Genomic DNA, 25161 nt, shown 5'->3' on the forward strand with positions numbered 1-25161 from the left:
TACATCAACCTAAGACAACCCACGACAGCAAAAATTGTTGCCACTGTCCCCAAAATATTTTCAACATGTTGAAAATTTTGCGGCAGTCGCCTGTAGTTCCTTTAATTACATCCAAAAAAATCGCCTAAGTAGGATCGGCCCATTACAGCGCAGAGACCAGGTTTCGATCCTGACTACGGGTGCTTGACTGTACGGAATTTGTACGTTCTCTCCGTGACCTGCATGGGTTTCCCCCGAGATCTTCGGATTCCTCCCACACTCCAAAGACGTACAGGTTTGTAGGTTAATTGACTTGGTATAAATATAAAAATTATCCCTTCTGTGTGTAGGATGGTATTAATGTGTGGGGATCGCTGGTCGGCGTGGATTCCGCGAGCCGAAGGACCTGTTTCCGCGGTGTATCTCTAAACTAAACTAAACAAAAAAAATCAACGCAGTTTGCTCACCGCCTCATAGACCACTCCTTACAGTGATCTCCTATTTCACAAATATCTCACAAAATCCAGTTCAGTCCGATTGTTTTATTATGAAATGCGCGAGGTTGATTTCGATATATTTGTGGCATGAGTAAAAATGGATGTAATTAAAGGAAAGCTGACACTATACCTATGCCGCTAACACACACACCAAGTGAGCCAAGAAGAAAGATCATGCAATGCAAATTTATTACGACTGCTACAAAATTGGAGCTCAACCATCCAACTAACCCTGACATTCAAATGTGCATTCAGCGCCAAAATCCATAGCAAAGATCGCAGGTCAGTTGTTTGATCTCATTGCCTGTTGCTGTGTCTTAAGGCTTTTGGTGGTCTCCGGAGATTTCAGAAATGGATAAAGTTAAATGTGAATAATTTGCACGATGCAGAAGGATTTTGTCTTGACTTCCAAGCTTCTGCACAACCATTTGCTCACAAACATGGGTGTATTAGCTACGTTAAAGATAGCATATTTGCATAAGTCAAGTCGAGTTTATTGTCATATGCACAAGTAGGCTGAGGTACATGTACAATGAAAACTTTGCTTGCAGCAGTATCACAGACACATAGACTGTAACACATAATCTACACATAAATTACACACAAATTGTACAAGACAATGAAAAGAAAAAGACTGTACAAAAACAAGATATTAATGCAAAATCACCATTAGAAAAGTCCACACTGGTGCAAGAGTCGGTCCGTAATGCTCTGATGTCAAGGCAGGATTATGGTTGTGCAAGTTGTTTCAAGAACTTGATGGTTGTACAAAGGTAGCTGTTCCTGAACATGGTGGTGTGTGACTTTAGGCTTCTGTACCTCTTGCCGAACAATCGCAGCGAGAAGAGGGCATGGCCTGGATGGTGGGAATCCTTGCAATAAATTGTCACCTTCTTGAACCAGTGCCTCGTGTATAAACACAAGCTCCAATCATAAAGGCAGACTGAAAGCAGACCCTGAAATGTAGTGTCACTGGTTGTTGATGTGACGGATGACTTGGGAGGATGACAGTTCATAGCCTTGGGATGTGAAAGTTCAGAAAATATCTTGAAACATCATTGATCTGAAACATTAACTCAGCTTCACTCTGTTCACTGATGCCGCCTGACCTACTGCATATTTCCATTACTTCTCTATTATTTTGTATTTCCAGCATCAGCAGTACTTTTCCTCAGGGTCCAGAAGAACAGGCTCAACATAGGCGTGGGCAGTTTGGGCTGATTGACTGAATGCCATCAGTAACAGAATCAGTGCTGAAACTAAGATTCACAAACGCTCCAAAGAGAGAACATCATGTGCTATAAAACCGCTGGCACATATTCAGACTGGCTGCTCACAAATCCAGCAACCTGCTGAATAGATTGCTGAGACAAGCACACACATATCTCCTGGTATTGATAACCACAATTGCAGCAAGCCGAATTGGCATTGAAGAGGTCTGTACTGACAATGGTGCATGAGTTAATGGGCAGCTTTTCCCTATTCCCGTATTCATCTGAGATGCCTGACCAAGACTTGTGCACAACTTTAACCTCAGACACAACATGTTGGAGTAATGCAATGGGTCAGGCAGCATTTCTGGAGAACACAGATAGGCGACGATTCATGTTATGCTCCTTCTTCATTGTGAGGGTGGGGGGGGGGGGGGAGCTGGGAGAATAGAAGGCAGGACATAAGCATGGCAAGTAATAGGTGAACATAGGCTGGTATGGAGTTTGATCAGCAGATAGTTGGAAGAAAGCCAGAAATTCAAACAGAGGATGTGACAAAAGAATTGAAGAGATGCAAATTGTGAAGCCTCAGGAAATAATGTGGGTGGAGAGGGAGGGGGAGGGGAGACATAATTGTGTGTCCAGGTGGGGCACAAGGGATGGAAGGGGGTATAAAACAGGGCCGGCCTTAAGCCGATTGGACCGATTGCTGCCAATTGGGCCCCGCGCCTAAGTGGGGCCCCGCGCTAGAGTAATCCAAAGCTCCGCTCTAGGATCTTTGGAGTATTCTACTCTCGGCTCTGGTAGATCTACCCCGGGTGGAGGGGGGAGAGAGGGGCGGAGAGAGAGTAGAGGGGTGGAGGGGGAAGAAAGGGGTAGATGGGGAGGGGGTGTGAGAGGGAATGGAGAAGTGGGAGAGGGGGAGGTGGGTCGTTCCCTCACGGTCCCAGGGCAGGGCTCCCGCCCCTCCATTCGCCGTGCTTCACGCACACAGCCCCGGCTCCACCCCACTCTCTCCCTGGGGAGATGCGGTGAACACTACAGGGAGGGCCGGGCCTCGCCGTGGGTTGGAGCAACGTGAACCCCACTGCACAATCTTCACTGCACCCCTACATCAGCAACGATCTATGGATTTTGTTTTAATTGCACTACATACTTCGGTTTAGCACTTGTATGGTCAGGTTACCTAGTGTTGCTGCTTATTAATTTATTGTATTATTGATTATTTTATATTTATTCATTGTGCTATTGCATTAATTTGCTTGTAAAGCTGCAGCAAGTAAGTGTTTAATTGTTCTCTTCCCGGTGCATTTGACAATGAAACACTCTTCACTTCCATTGCAACCAGCATTCTAATGATAACTTTCATTATCTCTTTCACGCCAGTCCCCTTTAGCGATGATGAATTCACTTTTCTATAATTTTGTGCCATGTTTGCATGGATCAATGAAAGCACCTTTTTTTAGGCTTCCCTGTCCAACTGAAGTTAATGTATAGGTAGGAACTGCAGATGTTGGTTTAAACCGAACCAGCATCTCTGGATAGAAGGAATGGGTAACGTTTTGGTACGAAGCACTTCTTCAGTCTGGGTCTCGACCCGAAACGACACCCATTTCTTCACTCCAAAGATGCTGCCTATCCCTCTGAGTTACCCCAGCTCTTTGTGTCTATCAACAGAAGTTAATGGCAGCCTCAAATTTCCTGCCTTTATGTTTTATTTACTGTGGCGTCTTAGGTTGAAAAACGATGGTGAGGACTTGGTCATTGGTGTCGATGTGATTTTTTGTCCTCAAAGGATTCCCCCTGCGTGTAAGGACATAAAAACTGTGGAGCCTCATCTCTGCAGTCTGGAATCATGTGAATGGACATTTATGTAGATAGAATAAAATTGATTCTGACATTTCACCATCAAAAATAGGCTATCATTGAGGTTGTTCTGCCATAATGCTCTTGAGGTAAGTGCAGGATCATTAAACTAATCAAACTGATCTGTGAATATACTGAAATTTATGTGTGCAAAATAATTAATTAAAGTAAAATAAAATTTCTCTTTTTTTGATCTATTTATCAAAATACTTCTTTGTCATTCAGTGGTGCAGTTACGATATATTTGAGAAGGAAGCTAAATTGCCTGCACTTAGCATTAAGGAGTTGTTTAATCTGAAAATATTTTAGGTACCATAAATTACTAACGTCATCTACTAAATAAATGGTAAAAAATACATTGTAACTTAAATATGATCCCGAAAGCTGAAAAAATAGCTCGAGCGCCCATGTCAAAAATGCAATACTAATGATCAAGTTCATTAACAGTGCAGCTCAGAATTTCGAGACTCAGATCATTGCCAATATTGTTCTGCTTAATTGGCTCTTTGGTGCAAACGGGCCGAGCCATTGACTGTGCTACCTCTGAAGACCCAATCTCGCCATTATCCCCACTGCGGCATATCCTGGTCATGTTTCCAGGAGATTTAATGTGACTTAGCAGCAAGTGGATTGTGGCTCCAAATGGCACAATTCATGCCACTTGACGAGACCCTGCCTAACCACGAACAGCCAGGCTTGCATCTATTCATACTTTGGCAAGGATGTGATTTATAGACAATTGCATTTAGTCACAGTGTTGTAATATTCAGCGGGTGTAGCTTGACATCTCGGAACAATAACGGCAGACTCGCTAACATGATAGAATTAAGTTTGTCTGAAATTTTACTAGATACTAATCACTAGAACTGAGAATAAATTGGAGATACTTTGTCGACGGCACAAAGTGGTATATGTTGAGTGCTGGTGCAACTATCAAAAATACTGTCCCTGTAAGGACTGACTATTATCTCAATTGCCAATCAATACATTTTAAGCAGTTAGAACTGATTTCATGATCAGTGCTCAGATCCAACATTGTTTCTACAATCACTGAAAATAGTATAAAAGCGGGTTCTCAACTTTCTTTAGTATCAACACGAGATTTCACACTGAGTTAAAACTTTCCAGCAAATGATCTCTGATGGGATTTGTGAAGGAAAAATAAAATTGCGCTGGTAATTTTTTTCCAATTTAAAATAGCAGACTTAATCGACAACTTTTTGGAGATTTGAAAGAATTAATCTTAATATTTTAATATTATTACATGAAAATGAGTTCTAGTGATAATTCATTTTTGAAACTGTTACCACCTTTTCATCGTTTCTGTAAAATTATTAGGGTGGACCCTCTGATGTTCATTTATAGAATCTTAAGTGGAGAGACACTTATCTCTTTAAAAATGAGCCAGTGTAATTAAAGGTGGGAATGTGGAAGGGTTCAAGCACAGGCAACATGACACATAGTCAGCTATCGCTATTCCACAGTGGTTTATCAAAGGCTACTCCTTTAATATGGAGATTACACTTATGTACTTGTCTGAACTTGAAAGGCATTTTCCTAATTTACTTATTAATGAGATGTAAATCTATTTTTTCACTGAGTGTCACAAGTTTTATAAAATGTGTGTATTTAGCAAGCAATAAATCCTATAATTTAGAAATTTCTCAGCTTTCCTTATTAATTCTGTTAAAAATTGATAGGCTTTATGTTAAATTTATTAATATTGGTTGCTGTCATTCACTTGGCAGCTCTTACTGAAATATGCCTTGACAGCAGCTACATTAAAGATGTATGCCATTGTGTTCAGCACAGATTAATGAAGCATAGTAAAAAAAATAGCTGTAAAAAGGAAAGTGATCAGAATGCGAAAACAGTCGATCTAATGAAGCCTTGCATTTCATTTTTTTTTTAATTTTGCAGTCTGGTTATGCTCACCAGTGGTACAGGACTAGCAAGAAAGTTGCTCCGGGTTTCATTACAATGTGTAGAGCCATTCTGAGGAGAGTCTAAATGTTTTAAACTTCCTCAGGCAGATGTTAAAAATATTGGAACCAAATTTGCAGAACAAAGTCGTGGGACTTTGCTTCGAGAGTGGCCTTAAAACATCCCCACAAATAAATTTACCTGGATATCTCAATTGATCACAAACAACAGATTGTTCATGAGGAAGGAAGGAATTGTTAGATCAAGAGTCCAATTTACAGCCTACTGTCACACTCAGCAAGAGAAAGCTCTCTTTGATGTGAAGAACCATATACATTTCGCTAATTACCAATAGCATTGATTAACATTCTCTGTTTGATGTGCCAGAGTTTATATATTCTGAAAGAGAAAAAAAATGAGTCTTCCTCTGATTTTAGAGATTTGCATAACCTCACAAATGAATGGGATAATAATTACCCACATCTGTCATTTCGGTAACATTTAAACTCTGATTATGCTTTGCAGTGAATTTACTGTTTATTGTACATTACCATGTGACTTTATCACTGTTACTATTCTAATGCATTTATCAAAATCTCATAAACATGTTCATGTCACAGGAATACAATGATGGCAGAAATGTAATGCTGCAACTGTTTTAACACAAAGCAATCTCGGCAGTGATCCTAATAATTAAATCGGCAATCCAATGTTTAAGAAGTCATGTCAATTAATAGGTCTTTTTTTTCCTTCGTAGGTTCCAGTAAGGATGCAGCCTCAAGCCATTTTATTGCTTCTGGATTTTTAACAATTTCTGGGGCAGCCAAGCTGTGCTTCCATTCTGAGTATGAAGAAATAATTTGGGAATCTGCCATGCCAGGGCTGTAATGGAAACATATGAGTCTGGACAAAGTAAAAACAGCTCCATTGCCAGCCTGAAGCAGGCAGTGGGTATTTGAGTACATTAATAGGGGAGTAATGTTTGCTCTGGGACTCCCTTTTTAGAATTGTCAGCAGTTCTACAGATTGACAGAGATTTTACAGGAACATGTCATTTGGCCCTTCTGATAAAAAGCTTCACTTATGCTCCCACTTAAAGCTCCTCCAACCCTACTTCAAATAAACCTATCATCATATCCTTCCAATCTTTTCTCACATACTTACCTAAGTTCCCCTCAAATGAATCAAAGCTGTTGTTGTCAAGTGCTCCATTCAACAGCAGGTTCCCTATTCTAAGCACCTTCTGTATAAAGGAGTTTCTCTGATTTCCCTATTGGGTTTATTAGTGACCTCAACAGGATTTTGCAGCTCTTTGGTGATCAAGGCAGTGATTATTGAAAGCTGTGGAGGAAACATACAGGATTTGGGGTCTGACTTTGGTTTAAAAAACCTATCTTGAAGCCCATGTGCTTTCTCCCCTCTTATCATCATATCAATACCTTATGAATCAGCTTTCCCTCACACATATCATCCCTTGAGAATCCACACACCAATCCATACATTAGCAGTCCTATCAGCCCATTGTCTGTACCTAGGCCCCAATTGTCCACTACTACTAATTACTAATTGCAAATCTTCCAGCCACATGCCAGAACCATTGAAAAATTCCCACCAGTTATTTAAATACAGCGATTTAAAACACATATTCATGGTCAAGGCAGTGTTCACAATCTTTGGTCTATGCGTTTTGACCATGTTTTAACTCATAAACCATATAACCTTATTTGCAAAAACAGAACACTGGAAGAATTCAGTGGGTCAAAGAACATCTGTGGAAGCAAAACGGTGTAAGTCAGTGTTTTGGGTCAAGACTCTGGATTAACACTGAGAGGAAACAGGAATTATTGCCTGTATAAAGCCCAACATAGAGGGGTGGGAGAGGAGCTGGTGCCGGTGGGATCGAGGCTGGTGGGGAATAGGTGGAAGCATATGGATAGGGAATGATGAGTAGATTAAACCAGTTGGGAAAGGGGTTCCTTTTACAACGGAATAGCAGATGCTAGTTTACACCAAATATAGACACAAAATGCTGGAGAAACTCAGCAGGTCAGGCAGAATCTCTGGAGAAAAGGAATAGGTGATGATTCGGGTCGGAAGCCTTCTTCAGACTGTATACGTTTGACAAGTCTGATAGTCAGATGGAAAGGAGATGGTGGGCAGGGAACCGGGTGGGAGGAGGGGATGGGACAGATGAATAAAGGGAGATGAAAACTAGACAAACTAGCGAGTGTATGTAAGAGAAGCGCATTGGGAATGCGAGTTACCTGAAATTAGAAAATTCAATATTCATAACATTGGTTTATAAGGTACCTAAGTGAAATATGAAATATTGTTCTTCCAATTTGTTTTTGGCCTCTCCTTAACAATGGAGATGGGTGAGGATGAAAGGGTAGAATGTAATTGAGAAAATAGAAATCAAAGCTTTATGCCCCTGTCCCACTAAGGCGATTTTTTAGGCGACCGCAGGCGACTAGGCTGTCGCCACATAGTCGCCGGGGTATTGCCTGTATGGTCTCCTCAGTTGCCCAAAGAATCGTACCTTTTTTCTGGTCGCTGCTGGATTTTGAAATGTTCAAAACTTTTCGGTGACAGTCAGCGCCCGTAGGCTTCACGCCAACGATCGTAGCCTGACGTAGATGCTGTCGCCAGGATGCCATAGGTTGTCGCCAGGATGACGTAGGTTGTCGCCGGGTGCTGACTTCGGTGAATTCCATTGGCAACTACCTACGTCAACCTACGTCAACTGGCGACTGAATTGTCTTCCCTTGGTGTAGCTTGTCGCGGGTGGATGGAGGTTGTCGTAGGTGTGGTCGTAGGTAGACGTCCGAATGGGTCGTCGGTTGTCGGTAGCGTGACGTCGAATAGGAGGTAGGTCGTTGTAGACATTGTTGTAGACATTGTTGTAGGGGGGTCCAGTCGCTGGTTTTTCGGTGACCTGCTACGACTATGACTGTCGCCGGCAGTCGCCGAAAAAATTGCCTAAGTGGGACAGGCCCATAAGATGGCCATTGTGGACAAAGCACAAAATGGTTGCTTCATCTACACTGGGTCTTGCTGATGTAGAGAAACCCACTATGCAAGCATCCAAAGGCAGTAAAGCAAGTTGGAGGAGGACCAGGTGGACCTCTGCCTCACCTGGAAGGGCAATTTAGGTCCCTGAACGATGATAAGGGGGGAGGTGATGGCTCAGTTGTCGCACCTCCACAATGTGGGGGCAAGTGTGAGGAGACAGGGAAAGGTGTGTGGGTGGGATAAGTGGAGTGGTGAGTCTCCAAGGCAGTGGTCCCTGTGGAAAGCAAAAAGTAGGGTGGGAGCATTGAAGGTGGGACTGTTGGTGTGATCATGTAGAAATGGCAGAGAATAGATTGGTTCCAGAGACTGGTGGGCTGGTCATCAGCCCCTTTCCATCTGGTTCCGCCGATCACCTCCTAGCTCATATCTAACAAATCCCATTCCCTGTCCCTCATTACAGAGGCCTACATAATGACAATCATTCCTGTTCTCTGTCAGTCCTGAATTAAGATGGAGACACAAGTGATTGCAGATGCTGGAATCATGAGCAAAATAAAACAACATGCAGTCAGGAAATTCAATGGGTCAGGCAGCAACTGTGAAATGAATGGGCTGATGACATTTTGGGTCAGGATCCTTCTTCGGACTGATCTCAATATTGGGTTTCTATTGCAGCCCTGGCATGTCAGGTAGTTCCCAAATTGCCTTTTCCTAAACAAAATTGAAGTACAGCTAGGGTACACAAAATTGCTGGGGAAACTCAGCGGGTGCAGCAGCATCTATGGAGCGAAGGAAATAGGCGACGTTTCGCGCCGAAACCCTTCTTCAGACTCTGCAGTTAGAGAGGAGGTTGTGAAACTGTCTCCGGAGAGAGGAGGAGAACTTCTTCAAAGTAGGCATACCTTGAGGAGATATCGCAGTGGAGTAGACAAAGTGTTCAAAAGGGAACTGCAGATACTGGAATATCGAAGGTACACAAAATTGCTGGGGAAACTCAGCGGGTGCAGCAGCATCTATGGAGCGAAGGAAATAGGCGACGTTTCGGGCCGAAACCCTTCTTCAGCTAGGGTTGGGCCATAAGGGTAAAGTACAGCTAGGTTGGGCCATAAATTGACAAAAGTCTCACACCAACAAATAAATTATTATGCAGATTTAAAGCACTTGGGATTGGGGTTCATACGATGGTATGGATTGAAACTTGGTTGATAGAGAGCAGAGAGCAGGGTCATTTTCATGCTAGCAGGTTCTGGGACTTATAAATACCAATGATATTGTTGAGGAAACCAAATGTATTATTTTTAAGTTTGCTAATGGCTCAAAACGGATTGAGATCATGGACTGTGAGAAGGATGCAAAGAAACATCGAGGCAATTTAGGCAAATTGACCAAGTGGGCAATTGCATGGAAGATGTTGTATAATGTGGACACATTCGACATTATCCACTTTGGTAAGAAAAACAGAAAGTGTATTCCTTAAATAACATTAAATATGGAAATGATGCTTCAAACGACCTAGGTATGCTTGAACTCCCGACACTGAAAACAAACGTATAGTTGCAGCATGTGCAGGAAGGAACTGCAGATGCTGGTTTACCCTGACGATAGACACAAAATGCTGGAGTAACTCAGCGGGACAGGCAACATCTCTGGCGAAAAGGAATAGGTGACCCTTCAGGTCGAGACCCTTCCACCGACTGAGAGTCAGGGGAGAGGGAAACTGCAGCAAGCTGCTAGGAAGAAGGATGTTACATTGGCCTTCACTGCAAGGATGTCTTACTCCAATTAAACATACCTTTGGTGAAACCACACATGTACAACCCTTGTCACCTTGCAAAGGAAAGGATAAATGTGCCATTGAGGAGTCAATGAAAGTTCACCAAAATATATTTTTGGATGGTGGACCTGTTACATGAGGACATATTGAGTCGACTTGGCCGGCCTGTCTTTACTAAAGTTTAGAAGAATAATTGGAGACCTTATTGAAACACACACAATTTTGACACGCTGGATTCTTTCCCTGATTAGATAACCTGGAGGCATGAGTCACAGGGTACAGGGTAAGTCAATTAATAAGATAAAGAGAAACTTCTTCACTTAGTGGTGGTTGCATGTTCCCTTCTGTCGCAAACATACATCTCCATTGAAGTAGGTAGAAGTGCTCCATAAGCACTTCAATGACACCTCCAAAGAGAGCCCACTACTGGCCACATCTTCCCACCTCCACCCCTTTCTGCTTTCCGCAGAGACCATTCCCTCCGAAACTCCCTGGTCAACTCGTTCCTTCCCACCCAAACCACCCCCTCCCCCGGTACTTTCCCCCTCAAACGCAGGAGATGCAACACCTGTCCCTTTACCTCCCCCCTCGACTCCATCCAAGAACCCAAACAGTCTTTCCAGGTAAGGCAGAGGTTCACTTGCACCTCCTCCAACCTCATCTACTGTAACTGCTGTTCCAGGTGTCAACTTCTCTACATCGGCGAGACCAAGCGTAGGCTCGACGATTGTTTCACTGAACACCTCTGCTCAGTCTGTCTTAACCTACCTGATCTCCCGGTGGCTCAGCACTTCAACTCCCCCTCCCATTCCCAATCTGACCTTTCTGTCCTGGGCGTCCTCCATTGTCAGAGTGAGGCCCCGCGCAAATTGGAGGAACAGCACCTCATATTTTGCTTGGATAGTTTACACCCCAGCGGTATGAACATCGACTTCTCTAACTTCAGACTGCCATTGCTTTCTCTCTCCATCCCCTTCCCTTTACCAGTTCTCCCACTTGTCTTACTGTCTCCGCCTACATTCTATCTTTGTCCCACCCCTACCCTGACATCAGTCTGAAGAAGGGTCTTGACCTGAAACGTCGCCCATTCCTTCTCTCCAGAGATGCTGCCTCACCCGCTGAGTTACTCCAGCATTTTGTGTCTGCCTTCGATTTAACCAGCATCTGCAGTACTTTCTTACACGTGCCTACCCCCCAACAGGGTGAAATTCTAGACAATACTTTGTGTTCATCTGGGAAATGGAGAGTCTGGTGTAGGCCAGGTCATTACACATTTGAAAGCATCAATGATAAACGAACAAATGACAAAGGTACAAGTAACTGACTAGCAATTCAAATAAAGTTTAATATGCTGACCTTTGTAACAACTTTCAGTAATAAGAAAACATTGATCATATATCAACCCCTTAACCATACACTTCGGGTTTATATGAATCATAAACTCCCGATGGTTGTTTTGAAAATATAATTTTGTTTTCCACCCACATTTATGTCTGGTGAATGTTGGACAATTTTGTCCACCTGCAAATCTGTGCAATTGGTTACTTTCCAACAATTTCATTCCCATCTCAATACTTGCTGTTGCAAAACCCACTTGTTCACCCACACAATTAATTTATGAACTCACAGTGTTCTTTTTAACTGTTTTCAATTTTGTAATTTCAGTTCCCTGTATCATATCCTCTTACTATAATTGTTCTTGGCAACTGATTAAAAAATCAACTAGGGAAAAATTAAAACATTTTTTAATTAAATCCCTAAATTGCTTTTCAGTTTCCAAAATATTCCTTTCACTGGACTACTGATATTCACATCATTTATCAATCTTTTCTAACTATTTGAACACCAAATACACTTCACCGTAAGTTTCAGATGAAGGGAACAATGAATTGTTAATATAATTAGTGAGAAGAGAACGTCCAACATGATGTTCGACATGAAATGTGGCCACATATAGTTAATTTTGCATCGAGAATAAATATTAAATTTTTTTTTAATGTCTTTGCCATATTAGTTTGTGAAGTATCTGACATTGTGATATGCTTTGTGGAATATTCTTTAGATTGAAGGCAACTCAAGTCCCCCACAAGTATTGTATACCTCATATATTATTAACAATATATAATGCACTTTGTTCTATGGATATAAATAGGGGAGCTTGCTCTGTGAATCATTAGAACCAGCGGTGCTGCATGAATACAATATAAATTAGAACAGTTAATTAGTTACCAAATCCAAACCTGAATCAGGATCCTATCAAACTACGCTGCATTTATCTGCAATCTCCTACTTTTAGTAAAAACTGAAAATACTGGAAACACAGCAGGTCGAACAGCATCTGGGGAAAGAGAAACCATTAATGGTTCAAGCCGAGACCCTTTGCCAGAACTGGGATAGAGAAAAACAACAAGATAATTTTCAGTAGTCGAGAAGATAGAGAAGCTATGAGGAGAACAAAAGAATTATCATTGGTGGAGAGTGGATCTACTAGAAAAGTTTGCAGCTGAAATATTAAATTGTTTCTCTTTTCATAGACACCACATGTCCAGCATTTTCTGTTTGATTTTTACTTCTATTTTCCAGCATCTGTATTTTTATTTTTAATTTTGAATATATTTTGAATAATTTGACAATATCAACATCATTGTCTTTTCTTAAGAAATCTTGACATATTCCTTAAGGTGAATTGTTTGGACTTGTTTTTGGTAACAATGATAATCCACATGCATCTTGTGGAATCCCACATATTGCCCTTTTAATATTAGATTGGATCTCAGAAATAAGAATAGCATTGATCTATTTCAGCCCCCTCAAAATATTCTGCCTTTTTTTAAAATATACTTTTTGCAGGTTTTCAATATTATTATTAATAGTATATTCAAATGTGTGGTCTCCTTTGAGCGTTATACAATACCAGTATAATATTCTTGTATCTAATTCCTATGGATCTAATTATACAATGCAGTTCTATTACATTTTTAACGTACACTGCACATAGCAGTGATTATTGCAATATTATCTTAACTGAAATGTGTAGACTTCGTTTTCTCGTTTATCTTATTTAATGAGGGTTCCTACATTTTCCTGACGTTTGTGCCTTTCTTAATATTTAACTCTATTTGTAAATTAGCTCACGTTACCAACTCCAATAACTTTTTTTGTTAATTTTACATCTTTGTTCCAACTTTTGAGAGAACTTTATCTCATATGCAGTGTTCAGCATACAACTTTTTATACCTTCATCAGGACCATTATAAATAATGTGAAGAGTAAGGATCTCAAGGCTTATCTCTGGAGCACTTACAATAACTACCAACGGTCATTTTGTTTCCTTTTATTCAGCAAATTTATTACCCAATTCATATTTTCTTTTTTCATCACATCCATTTTTACTTCAACTTCAGGTCTCTTGTGAGGCATCTGAATTCGTTCTCTGAAAATCTATATCTGTAACCAACCATTTTACCATTATCTGTATAATGAAAGAAGTCGGGTACAAACTTTCAGTTATGAACATGTTTGGGATTATTTATTTTTCGCTCGTAATATTCGCTTGAATTATTTTCAATTATTAGGCACTGCAATATTTTCTTATTTCACCCGTTACATTTGTAGACAATCCTATGATTCTGAGAATCATGGTTATGACTCACTTAAAAAAATAAAGCAATATTGATAATTTTCCAATGTCTGGTACCTCCGTATTTAATGAGGTATGAAAAATATCAGGTACAACTCTCCTGCCTCGCACCATGAACCCTCTCTCCCCCAATCCTTAAATGACACCCCACCTCCAATCTCTATTATTTTATTAAGTATTCTTGGAAATAATCCTTCAGTTCAGGATAACTTGCAAAATTCAAGCAAATAGACATTTTTGTCCCTAACTTCCCGAGAGAGTTAGTGCAAAGAATGACCAAATTTCACACACATTGGTAATGCCCACCATTGATTAATCTCTTAAGAAACTGGCGTTATTGAGTTTGATAGCTCTCAAAGAAGGATTACAGTGCACAATTAACTTCCAGTGTCCATTTCATCCAATGCAGGCAGTGCACCCCTCAGAAAGTGGGGGAAGAGAACAAAAGTAAGTGAGCTGAATATAGGTTAATGTATTCACTTCAGGTCACCATATCTTAGGGCAGACATTGTAGTGGCCATTTGGCTTGTTTTGTGTGTCATCAATGATGCCATGTGTCTTTAAATTTTAGACTGCCCGTTATATTGTGGGTGGGATTTATGACGTATTTTAGGGTGTGTTTGCAGCTAAGTTTCTTGCGCAGAAGCTTAGTTTTTAGTTTAGTTTGGGACTTGCACGGGGAAGGTATACCCTTTGACCATGCGGAGTGTAACGGAGACACGAGGAGTTTTCCAACCTTTAAAGCGATATGCTGGAGTTCGATGAAGATTTTACTTCGGAGTCACGTGAGTGACTACGTGAAGAAGGGCCGTCCGTCTGCATGCGCGTCATTACGTCTGAACGCAACACGCACGACGGACTGGCAGGCATTGAGCCTCCCAGGCCGTCGGGATGAGCAGGTAAGGAAAGTTGAACTCACTTACCTGCGTTCTTTCGGGCTTGAAGTTTTTTTCAGAGCCCAGATGGCGAGGAGACGGCCCGCGGGGATGTCGGCTGCCGAAGACCGCAGCCTTCCAAATAACGGGCGACAGTCTTGTTCCCGACATTAGCACCGACAGCAGAATCGGCAGGAGACTTTGCGCGGGAGCAGGAGCTCCGTGGTTGTCCTGCGGAACGTAATGCCACCCGCAAGTCTAAACTAACCCGTTGACTCAGATGAGTCCGGGGAAGAGGGATACCCTCCCTCAACGGAGAGCGTCTGAGGACGACTTCTCCCACATGGAGCAACTTATGGAGAAGTTGCTCCAACAATAATCTGCTCCAAAGGAAGGAGCAGTATCAGCACGGGCTACAGCAGTGCCGGTGCCGGGAGCCTCGCACATGGGGCAGCCCAATGTCTTCCCCATTGAAGGGGGAACTACATGTGGAATAAACCACTCTGAATCAGAGTACAAAGAGAGGGGGGGAAACCTTCCCAGGGACAAGCAGAAGAAAGGAAGTAAGTAAGTAAGTTTTACTTATATTGCACTGTTTAAGTCAACACCAAAATGCTTTACATAAAAGTAATAATAAGCTTCCATACAAACAAACAGAAAATAAGTGCTTCTGCAATCATCCAGGTTCCACTGGGTGCTTCCCTGGATGGAATCTAGCTCTTGACAGTCCGGGTATTATGGAGAACCCGCAGGGAGCAGCACCTGTTTTCAGGGCTGCACAAATGTCTCCTGCTCTAAGGAGAGGAGCATTCATGGTCCTTTTCAGTCTGACCAAAGCTAGAATCTCATTTAGGTCCACTGGAAGGGCCATGTCAGCACAGGTATCCTCAGGGGCCTGCGGCAGCACCTGTTTTCAGGGCTGCCTACGAACCTCACTCTCAGTGGAGCGGTTCACTGAATCCGGTGGTAGCTTGAAAGCTGGGCACGGAAATATGATCAGAGTCGTCTTTCAAGGCAGACTCAAAATAATGGCCAGAATTGTCCTACAAGGCAGGCTCAGTATGATGAGGTTTCAGACCAGACCCAAGCAGAGGTCGGGAGAAACATGGAATCCACACTCCTTACCAGTCCTACTCCCAATCAAGGAGAGGAAAGGAATCCGTATCAGGGGCCTTTGGGCTTACCACAAGACCACCGGTAGCCATGGAGGTAGGTGGGTCTGGGTTTACTGAAACAAGGGATTGTGGAGCAGTTACATGTTGGTAATTTACTCTTGTGTTCTTGTTCAAAATGACAATAACAAGAAATTTCAGAACGGGGTTTTTAAAAACAGATAATAACGTGATAATTTTACTGCACAACATACACAGGTTCCAAGCAGACTTGGAACTCGGACTGGAATTGTCTTCAAGGCAGGCCCAGTATTTTGGGGCAGGATTGCCATTCAGGACATGTGACAGATGGAGGATGTCACTTCATCCAGGTGTAACTCATTTGTGCAGTATAGACTTTTAGAAACAATAATTTTGTTACGGTTTAACTACTGTTTTATAGGAACTTCCTATAGAATGGTCACATGGCATGCATCGACCTCAAAGATGCATACTATTCGGTGTCTATTCACTAAGAACAGGAGATATTTGAAGTTTAACTGGATGGTATGGATCTGCCAAATGGGTTGACATCAGCTCCTAGACTATTGACAAAACTACGGAAACCAATTCTAGGCCTACAAAGGTCTCAAAACCACATAGTAATGGCATATGTGGAGGACATTTTCATTTTGGAGTCACCAAGAATTGGCAGAAGCATCAGTCAAGCAAACCAAAACCCTGTTTGAAAGAATTGGTTACCTCATCCATCCAGTTAAATCAAAATTGACACCTACAAGGGTAATTGATTACCTAGAATTTACTATCAAAAACAGTAAATATGTTGGTGACTTTGCCTAGGGGCAAACGACTATATTAATTAAGCCTGCAATGACCTGATAGTCAAATACTAGCCATCTATCAGGCAAACAGCGAGTGTAATTGGCAAATAGTAGCTACATTCCCAGCAGTACGGGCCTTTGCATTACCAGAACTTACAGCAAGCAAAGGAATGAATACTCAAATTATATGCAGGCCGATTTGGCAAACTATGGATTGCCAGCAGAGGCCATTGTTGAATAACTATGGTGGATAACGAATGGGAGACAGCTCAGGGAAATTTTGCTCGAAAGCCATCGAGGGTTCTTCAGACCTATGCAAGCGGCTAAGGATGGGGAGACACCAACACAGTCTAAAGCTGTGGGGGCAGATGGAATGAGCAGGAGTCTGTAATTCCCCAACACATGGAATCAATTACCCAGAATTGTTGGGGGCACAATATGGACTCAAGGTTCTCTGTAGCGATATGCAACAGGTGCTTGTTCAAATTCAGATTGATAACACCACTGCGGTGGCATATATCCATTAACAAGGGTGGTGTAAAATCTGTATCTTACGACAGATTGTCGAACCTCAATTGGCACTGGTGTATCGAGAGGAATATTTGGGAAATCTATGAGGTAGATATAACACGGTGACAGATGCTGGATCATGAATGTTTAATAACAACACAGAATGGATGTTGAATCAGACAATATTTAACAAAATAACTACACGATTTGGCATACCAGATGTTGATCCGTTTGCATCTAGACTAACCATTAGTTACCCAGATAAGTGTCCTGCGAGCTGGATCCAGGAGCAAGGCAGTGGATGCTTTCTCCCTCAATTGGGGAGGAATGTTTATATATGCTTTCCGCCAATTTGTCTCACAAACCGAAGCTTGACAAAAATCAAGCAAGACTAAGCCACAGGCATATTGGTAGTGCCAGATTGGCCTACTTAAGCCTGGTCCCCAAAAAAATTGGGAATTATAGTCCAGCCAGTAATGGCTGTACCCAAGAGCAGGGACCTCCTAGTGAACCCAGTTACAGGGAGCAATCATCCACTACATGAACGTATAACATGTTGGTCTGCAGATTCTGAGGAGGCCATTTCAAGGCATAGGACTGTCCGAACAAATACAACACAGTTCGGATAATGGATGTCTTGGAGTTCCTATCAACTGTACTATAACTATAAACTAAGTTATAGTGCATCTATAGTGCCAGAGGCGCACTCTCCTCCAATCTGATGCCGGAAGCAGGGCACAGTTCGATAGGAACGCACCCCTTTACAACAAAATTTATGAAGGGAATTTACAATTTAAGACCTCCAAGGCCAAGGTACACTGACACATGGGATGTGAGCGTGGTACAAGCCCCACTTTGACAGTGGGGACCGCCTATAACTAACCCTGAAGGTGGTATGCTGACAAAGAGTCCAGACACTGCAAAAGCTACGGTTGGACTACATGACCACCAATATGAACAACATAACATTCCTAATCAGGAACCTGATAAACAGAGCAGGCCAGGAATGCCAGGGATGGAGATCCAGTTCTTGGCATATCCAGAGGACCAACGGTTGTGTGGGTGGTAACATACTAACACCACTATCTGAGAGTTATGGAGAATCTCAGAGGCACAGAACAATCGGTCCTCATCAGCCATAAAAAATTTTAAAAAACACACCAAAAGGTGTCAACTCAAACCATCTCCAGATGGTCAAAAGAGGTAATGGCGGTAGCAGGAGTAAACATTTATATGGTTAAATCTCACTCCACCAGGGCTGCATCTACGTCGGCAGCAAGAGCTATGGACGTGCCCCTTGACGACATCCTAGTGGCTGCAGGATGGACGAATGAAATAACGGTCCACCGGTTTTATAACAAACCTATAACCGGACTGGGGGTGTTTGCACGTACCATTTTAAGTTCTGTCCCTTAGTTTCCCCCCCAAGGTTGGGAGGGGTAACATTTTTTTTAAACTTTTCTTTCATTTAAAGCATCAGTTTCTTTACTTAACTACGTAATGTCTGAATGCTTTAATGATTACACGCATCCATGGTCAATCCATTCAGTGTGTGACGCCTGGATTCGTAACCAGCGTAAAATCAGAGCTTTGAAATCTTCACGTAGTCACTCACGTGACTCCGAAGTAAAATAGTAAGACTAAACGAGAACTTACCAGTTTGAAGTTTGATCTTGATTTTATGAGGAGTTACGATGAGCGATTACGTGCCCACCGCTCCCACCCTCATATTATCAAGGTCATATGGAAGTTCAAGTTTTTCACAATCTTACTATTCTCAGGTCTTCTTTTTTATCTGTGATTTAACACCGCTGCTTTGAAGATTGACGCGCATGCAGACGGACAGCCCTTCTTCACGTAATCGCTCATCGTAACTCCTCATAAAATCAAGATCAAACTTCAAACTGGTAAGTTCTCGTTTAATCATACTATTATAGTGTACGAGTCAGAAGAAGTTTGGATGTACCTTATTGTTTTTCATCAACAACAAAGAATCTATTAATCAAAAGACTGTGTTATGAAGATTTATCTGTGAAGAAGCTCTGAAGGTCTCTAACGGAGAGCTCGCATGCGTATAACGACATTCTCCTTAACCATGTAGTCCACGGCGGCTAGAGGGAGTAATCTCTTGAACGATATAAAAATCTGCCGCTACAGACATATAGGTCCTGGCAAGGATGTAAAAAAGAGGGATGTAAAAAGATAGATGTATAGTGGATGTAAAAAAAAACAGCAGTTCGAAAGGTGATGTATTTCAGCTATAAGGAGGGACCCGAGAAACTGAGGTTGTTCTCCCTGGAGCAATAGAAGCAGGGAAGAAATTTTGTAAGGTACTCATTTTTAACAGGTTGGAAAAGATGAAGAGAGGAACACTTCCCATTAAAGGGAACAAATTTAATGTGATTGGCAGTAAACTCAGGAGTGATGTAAGGATGTGTTTCATGCAATGACTAGTTAACATTTTAAGGTGAACTACCTGAAAGAGTTGAGGGGAAGGGAATGAAACATGGATACATTTGTGATTTTAAAAGAGAATTTTGAAGGAAAAATAAATGACAATACTGTCGGGAAAGTAGGACTGACGTGTGACAGGTAATGGTGAAGGAAGGGGAGAAGAGACTCACAAGGAGCTGTCATCTCGAGTAAAACACAAAGTGCTAGTTTAACTCAGTGGGTCAAGCAGCATCGGGTCAGGCAATGCTGGAGTAACTCAGTTGGTCAGGCAGAAAGGGACTAGCTGGATTCATCTCCACAGAATGGTCACAGACTAGATGTGCTGAAAGATCATCTTGTGTGTGATACAAGTTAAAGAGAGGGTTGCTCTATGTTACATAAGTTGTGTCAAGTTGAGTTATTGTCATTTCACAAATATGGTGAGGTGCAGGAACAATTAAAATCTTGTTTGCATCAGCATCACAGGCACATATACTCAGTCAACACATGTAAACGGTCTGAAGAAGAGTCCCAAGCCAAAAGGCCACCTATTCATGTTCTCCAGGTATGGTGGCTGTCCTGCTGAGTTACTCCTGCATTTTGCATCTCGTTTTTTTGTAAACAAACATCTACAGTTCCTTGTTTCTACATGAAAACAGAAAATCTACAAGACAGTAAAAAAGAAAAACATATTGTGCAATAAGCAAGTCGTTAGTGGGAAAAGACACAATTAGTAAACAAGTCCATGGTCGTGCAAGAGAGAGTATTCTGCAGTTGAGGTAGGATTAGATTCAATAAGCTGGTAGTTGTAGGGAAGAAGCTGTTCCTGAAACAGGTGATGAAGGACTTCAGACTTCTGTATCCCCCAACCCAACAATGGCAGCGAGAAGAGGTCATGGTCTGGATAGTGGGGGCCCATGATGATAGATGCTGCCTTCTTGAGCATCTCATGTAGATGCTTTTGATGGGGGAGGGCTCTGCCCTTGATGGATCAGGCAAGAAGCGTAACATTGTAATGGAGGTACAAGTGGTGAATCTTAAGCAGGGTGAGGGAGACGACACAGATAACAATAGAGAATGGTGGGAAACCAGATCACTGAGAGTTGGCTGATGCAGCATATTGACAGAGAAATTCCTCCTCTTTGCCACGGTAGTCCAGATCAGTTTGCTCCAAATGATGAAATGAAGCTGAAGTGCTTATAATTATGAAGGATTTGATAGAGTAAAGAAGGATAAACTTCTGTCAGTGGTAGAAGAGTTAGCAACAAAATAAACAAAGATTTACAATAATTGGTATGTAGGATGATGAAGAGAAGGTTTGTGATGCAGCACATATGTGGAAATACAATGTGTAATAGTGTTCAAGAAGGAACTGCAGATGCTGGAAAATCGAAGGTACACAAAAATGCTGGAGAAACTCAGCGGGTGCAGCAGCATCTATGGAGCGAAGGAAATAGGCAACGTTTCGGCCTTCGCTCCATAGATGCTGCTGCACCCGCTGAGTTTCTCCAGCATTTTTGTGTACCTACAATGTGTAATATATTGCTTGATACCACAGCTGCAATAAGTGTGTTGTTGCTTCATTGAGTTTATTTGACAGAAATCTGTCTGCCTCTGTGGAGTAAAGACATAGCAGAACTGCTGTCCCTGGCATTCTGTAGTTTGCTTTAATTAATAAAATACAGTCCTAATTTAGTTTTCCAGCTCTTCTCCATTAGCTCAAAGAATGAAAAAGATACCAAGACATGGTGTCAAAAGTGCTGGCTGCTGAAACTATGAAATTTAGATGCCATGTCTGAATTAGAATACTGAGTGCTGAATATGATCTTTCCCAATTGAGGTAGCATGTGAACATGTGCCAAGAGACAGCAAGCTGTGTGATTTCAATTGAGAAAGTGCAAGATGGAACAAATAGCATTGTTCCAGACACAGAAGCTCCAGGCAAGCAGCCTCTCTAAAGAATGGATCAGTGGAGGGAAGAGTTACCGTTGCATATTGAGCCGATTTGGCAAATAAACCAGAGCAGACTAAAGTAAAGATGTAATTGTAACTCATTAATCACAAGAGAAGAGAATTGTACCTTAACATGTGAGACTCTGGAGAAGGAATTGCGCGCACATTGTTATCCACCTAGAAATTAAATGGATGACTATTAATGATTCTACACATGCAACCAGGAGCAGGGAGATTTATTTAATACTTTCTTCATGAATCTAAGACTGTTAGCAGATAAGTGCAACTTTACAGATTTGAAGGACTGCTTCGTCAGATTGAATTAATTGTGAAATCTGGTAGAACCTCGGAGGGAAATGGCAACTACATGAGACAGAGTAAATTCTGCGCGCGGTGAAGTGCACACAGGCATTCAAAGCTGCAGGGCTATCCATAATCTGGCTGGTAATATTGGATGGTGATCAGAGGGAAGTATATGCAGTGAAGAGCCACACAAAGGACAAAACAAAATATTTGCTACAAACATTAGATATAGATTCCAAGTATTGTGGTCGTAACTGGAGTGGCTGAAGAAGGAAATCCCCTTCATTTGAGGTAATGTGTGTGATTATGGATTGGAAAATTATTTCTACAACCAATGTAGAGGATGATGAAGGTCTGCGAAATGGATGGGATGAACCATACAGGGACTGATTGATGCAAGACAAATCTACACCAAGATTAATTGTGAAATCATTTCTAAATGAATGGAAGCATTCAGTAGCTAGTACAGCTACAAGCACACATTTCAATAACTTTCAAGGGAAAACATAAAGCCAAGTTGGAGAAACTAGCTCCAGCAGACACAACTAAATCTGGATACCCAACTCAGCATGCTGAGACAAACAACAACCCGTGAATTGACCTTGTTATAAAAGACCAATAAATGGATCTGAAGAGGAGTCAACACCCTAAAAGGACAAAATAAATGTGTTTTACCAGATATGAGTAGAACAAAAATGTCAGCACCTGATTCGAAGGATAGTTTGAGGAGAGTACATATTTAACCTTTTTCAATATTCTATGTGAGATGCTTTTGGAGAAGAATCCCTGTGAAATCAACACATCACCGAATCAATTTCAGCTAAGATTGAATGCTGCACTTGAAGATCTTAGTGGACTAAAGACTATAGCTAATAGTATTGGACTTGATGAAGGAGAAATGGTGGAAAAGGCAACATCAGACCATCACCAACTGCTGGGAACCCTGATGTGCAAATATAGGAAGAAGCAAAATCTGAAATTCAAGGAGAAAGAATGGGTCAAACTGAGCACCTAATGTGGGTAACATGGATTAGCTATTAGATAGGCATCGTGGATGAGAAGGGCCAAGCAATCATTTCTCTGTTATTAAACTCTATAACTCAAAGATCTCATGGGGACAAAGATTCTTAACTTTTAGCCATTGAACCAAGTGTTTGAAGAAAGCAATGCACAAGGTGTTACCATGTAATACGTGCAACAAGCCATTCAGTTATGATACAGCGTGCCATTGAACCCGACCTCAGACCAGTCTTCCACATGAAAGATGAACTGTGCAATGAAGGTTGCCAGATCATCTGAGGCCAAAGGGTAATTAATTCCATGTTAAAAAGGAATAAAATGATCAAATGTATCCTCCACTCAGAAAAAGCCTCCTGGTTGCATCTGCAGAACATGTAGTGGCCAAGGTGAGCGCGGGGACAATTTGCAGAAGAGTGGGACCCTCGGATTTGTAGAAAGTAGCCAACTAGGTGTACTCTTCTTGTTAAATCCCATATAGACTCTAGGCAAGTGTTAGGTCACTTCTCTTTCACCTAAATGGGAAAATATTTGTGGTGACATTTGTTTACTTTCCAAAGGGAGGTAGATTTCTTAGAGAACTCCCATTCATCAACAGTTGTTCAAAGCTATAGTGATAATTTAATGGATGTGGCATCCCTAAGATGCATTTCAAATCAGACAATGTTGTGAGATTCTCGAAAGACAGCGGACAGCTTGGTTATTGGCAAAAGGACCAGTTTTCCACAGAGCAATGGAATGACAGAAGGTGGCTCATAGAGCTGGCGAATATTAAATGTTCACTCCAAATGTGCATCCTGCTTTTACACAATACCCCAGTTGAAAGGGTAGCCTTGTGCAGCCACTTACAGAAGGTGAACTAGAGTTCAACTCCCAGAAAGTCTGTTAAAATCAGAAGTGCAAAAGAGCCTTGGAAGGCAACTTGCTGTGTTTAGGGGACAGTCACATTACTGCAAGATGACACACTAAAGACACGCCATCCCTCAGAGCTGGAAACACAGTGAGGATGAAGCCCACACACCACACCACACCCAGATAACACAAGTTGTGATAAAAGGTGTCCCACACCAAATAAATGGTCACTGTTTCGGGAAAACCACAAATGAGGATTTATGGATGGAAGCCGATACCAAAACACTAAAGGGAGTGTACTACTGACACTGCAGAGTGGCAGTGTTAAAACTTGATAGTAGCACACTGGAGAATCACAAACTGTTGGACAAGATTTGAAAGGACAGACTGTCAACCTATGTATCTGGAAAGCACTGTACCAAAGTCGAGTACACAGAGATTGGACATTTTAGTTCATTTTTCCCCTTCCATTATTAAAGAAAGGATGTAACATAACTAACACTAGGTGATATGATGTTAAAAAAATAATTATATATGACTAACTGACTAACTATTGTTCTTATATTTTCAGCATTCAACTTGCTAAACATCAGTCCAGCTCAATGGAGTAAACTCACAGTGGACATATTGTCTTGACTTTACTATAAGTTCCTTTTATAAATAAAGTATTTGTTTTGTTTTCTGGCTATCTTCCAGTATCTTAACGAAGGAATGAGGAAGATGCCCAGCCTTAGTGCACCGTTTAAAAGGGTGGAAATTGCAGATTTAAAGGTAAACCTTCAAAAACTAGTTGGAGACATGCTTGAAAGGTTAAGCAGTTTAGGTCTACGGGAAAAGGGCCATGGAGATTGACTAATTGGAAAGCTTTCTCCATGGCATGAAGAGACAAATGGACTCATTCTGATCAACTCTCCAAGGAATTAAACCGAAGATGCAAAATAATAAAATAGTACTGTCCACTTTTTCCTTCATTGCACAGCTTTAAAACTAATGTTTCGATTCCTTAAATATTTTATTCACTTGCTATGATGGTTCTTCAGTTTTTCTTTTCTTTTTGTTTTCCTCCCATGGCTTTTCCAAGAGCGCTCTCTTTATACAAAAGATAAATATGCATTTCTTACTGACATAACATATTCTGCTATCATCATATCAATACATTTCTCTATCTCTTTTATTTCCCTTAAAGAGAATACTCCAGGGAAGTTTCACACAAATTGTTGTTTTGCGTTTTACGCTGGTATCGCAACATAAGCGCAGTGCAAAATTAAGTTGAGACTTATATTCATTCTATATTTTACATTTGAACTGATGGCGGTGTAGCAATATATCTGTGACTGGTCTCTTTATCTTGCAGTCCTATTCATAGCAGCATGGCATTAAAAA

The 25161-nt window shown here is 41.5% G+C and overlaps 1 long non-coding RNA gene across 1 annotated transcript; it reads left to right on the top strand.

The window, feature by feature from the left end:
- Nucleotides 1-2171: 2171 nt before the first annotated feature.
- Nucleotides 2172-9931, top strand: LOC116981606. Its single transcript, XR_004414247.1, has 3 exons — nucleotides 2172-2182; nucleotides 2607-2612; nucleotides 9879-9931. It is a non-coding gene; the product is annotated as an uncharacterized LOC116981606 (long non-coding RNA).
- The last annotated feature ends 15230 nt before the right edge of the window (nucleotides 9932-25161 follow it).

The sequence above is a fragment of the Amblyraja radiata genome, chromosome 15 (genome assembly GCF_010909765.2).
Source record: "Amblyraja radiata isolate CabotCenter1 chromosome 15, sAmbRad1.1.pri, whole genome shotgun sequence".
Classification (NCBI taxonomy): domain Eukaryota; kingdom Metazoa; phylum Chordata; class Chondrichthyes; order Rajiformes; family Rajidae; genus Amblyraja; species Amblyraja radiata.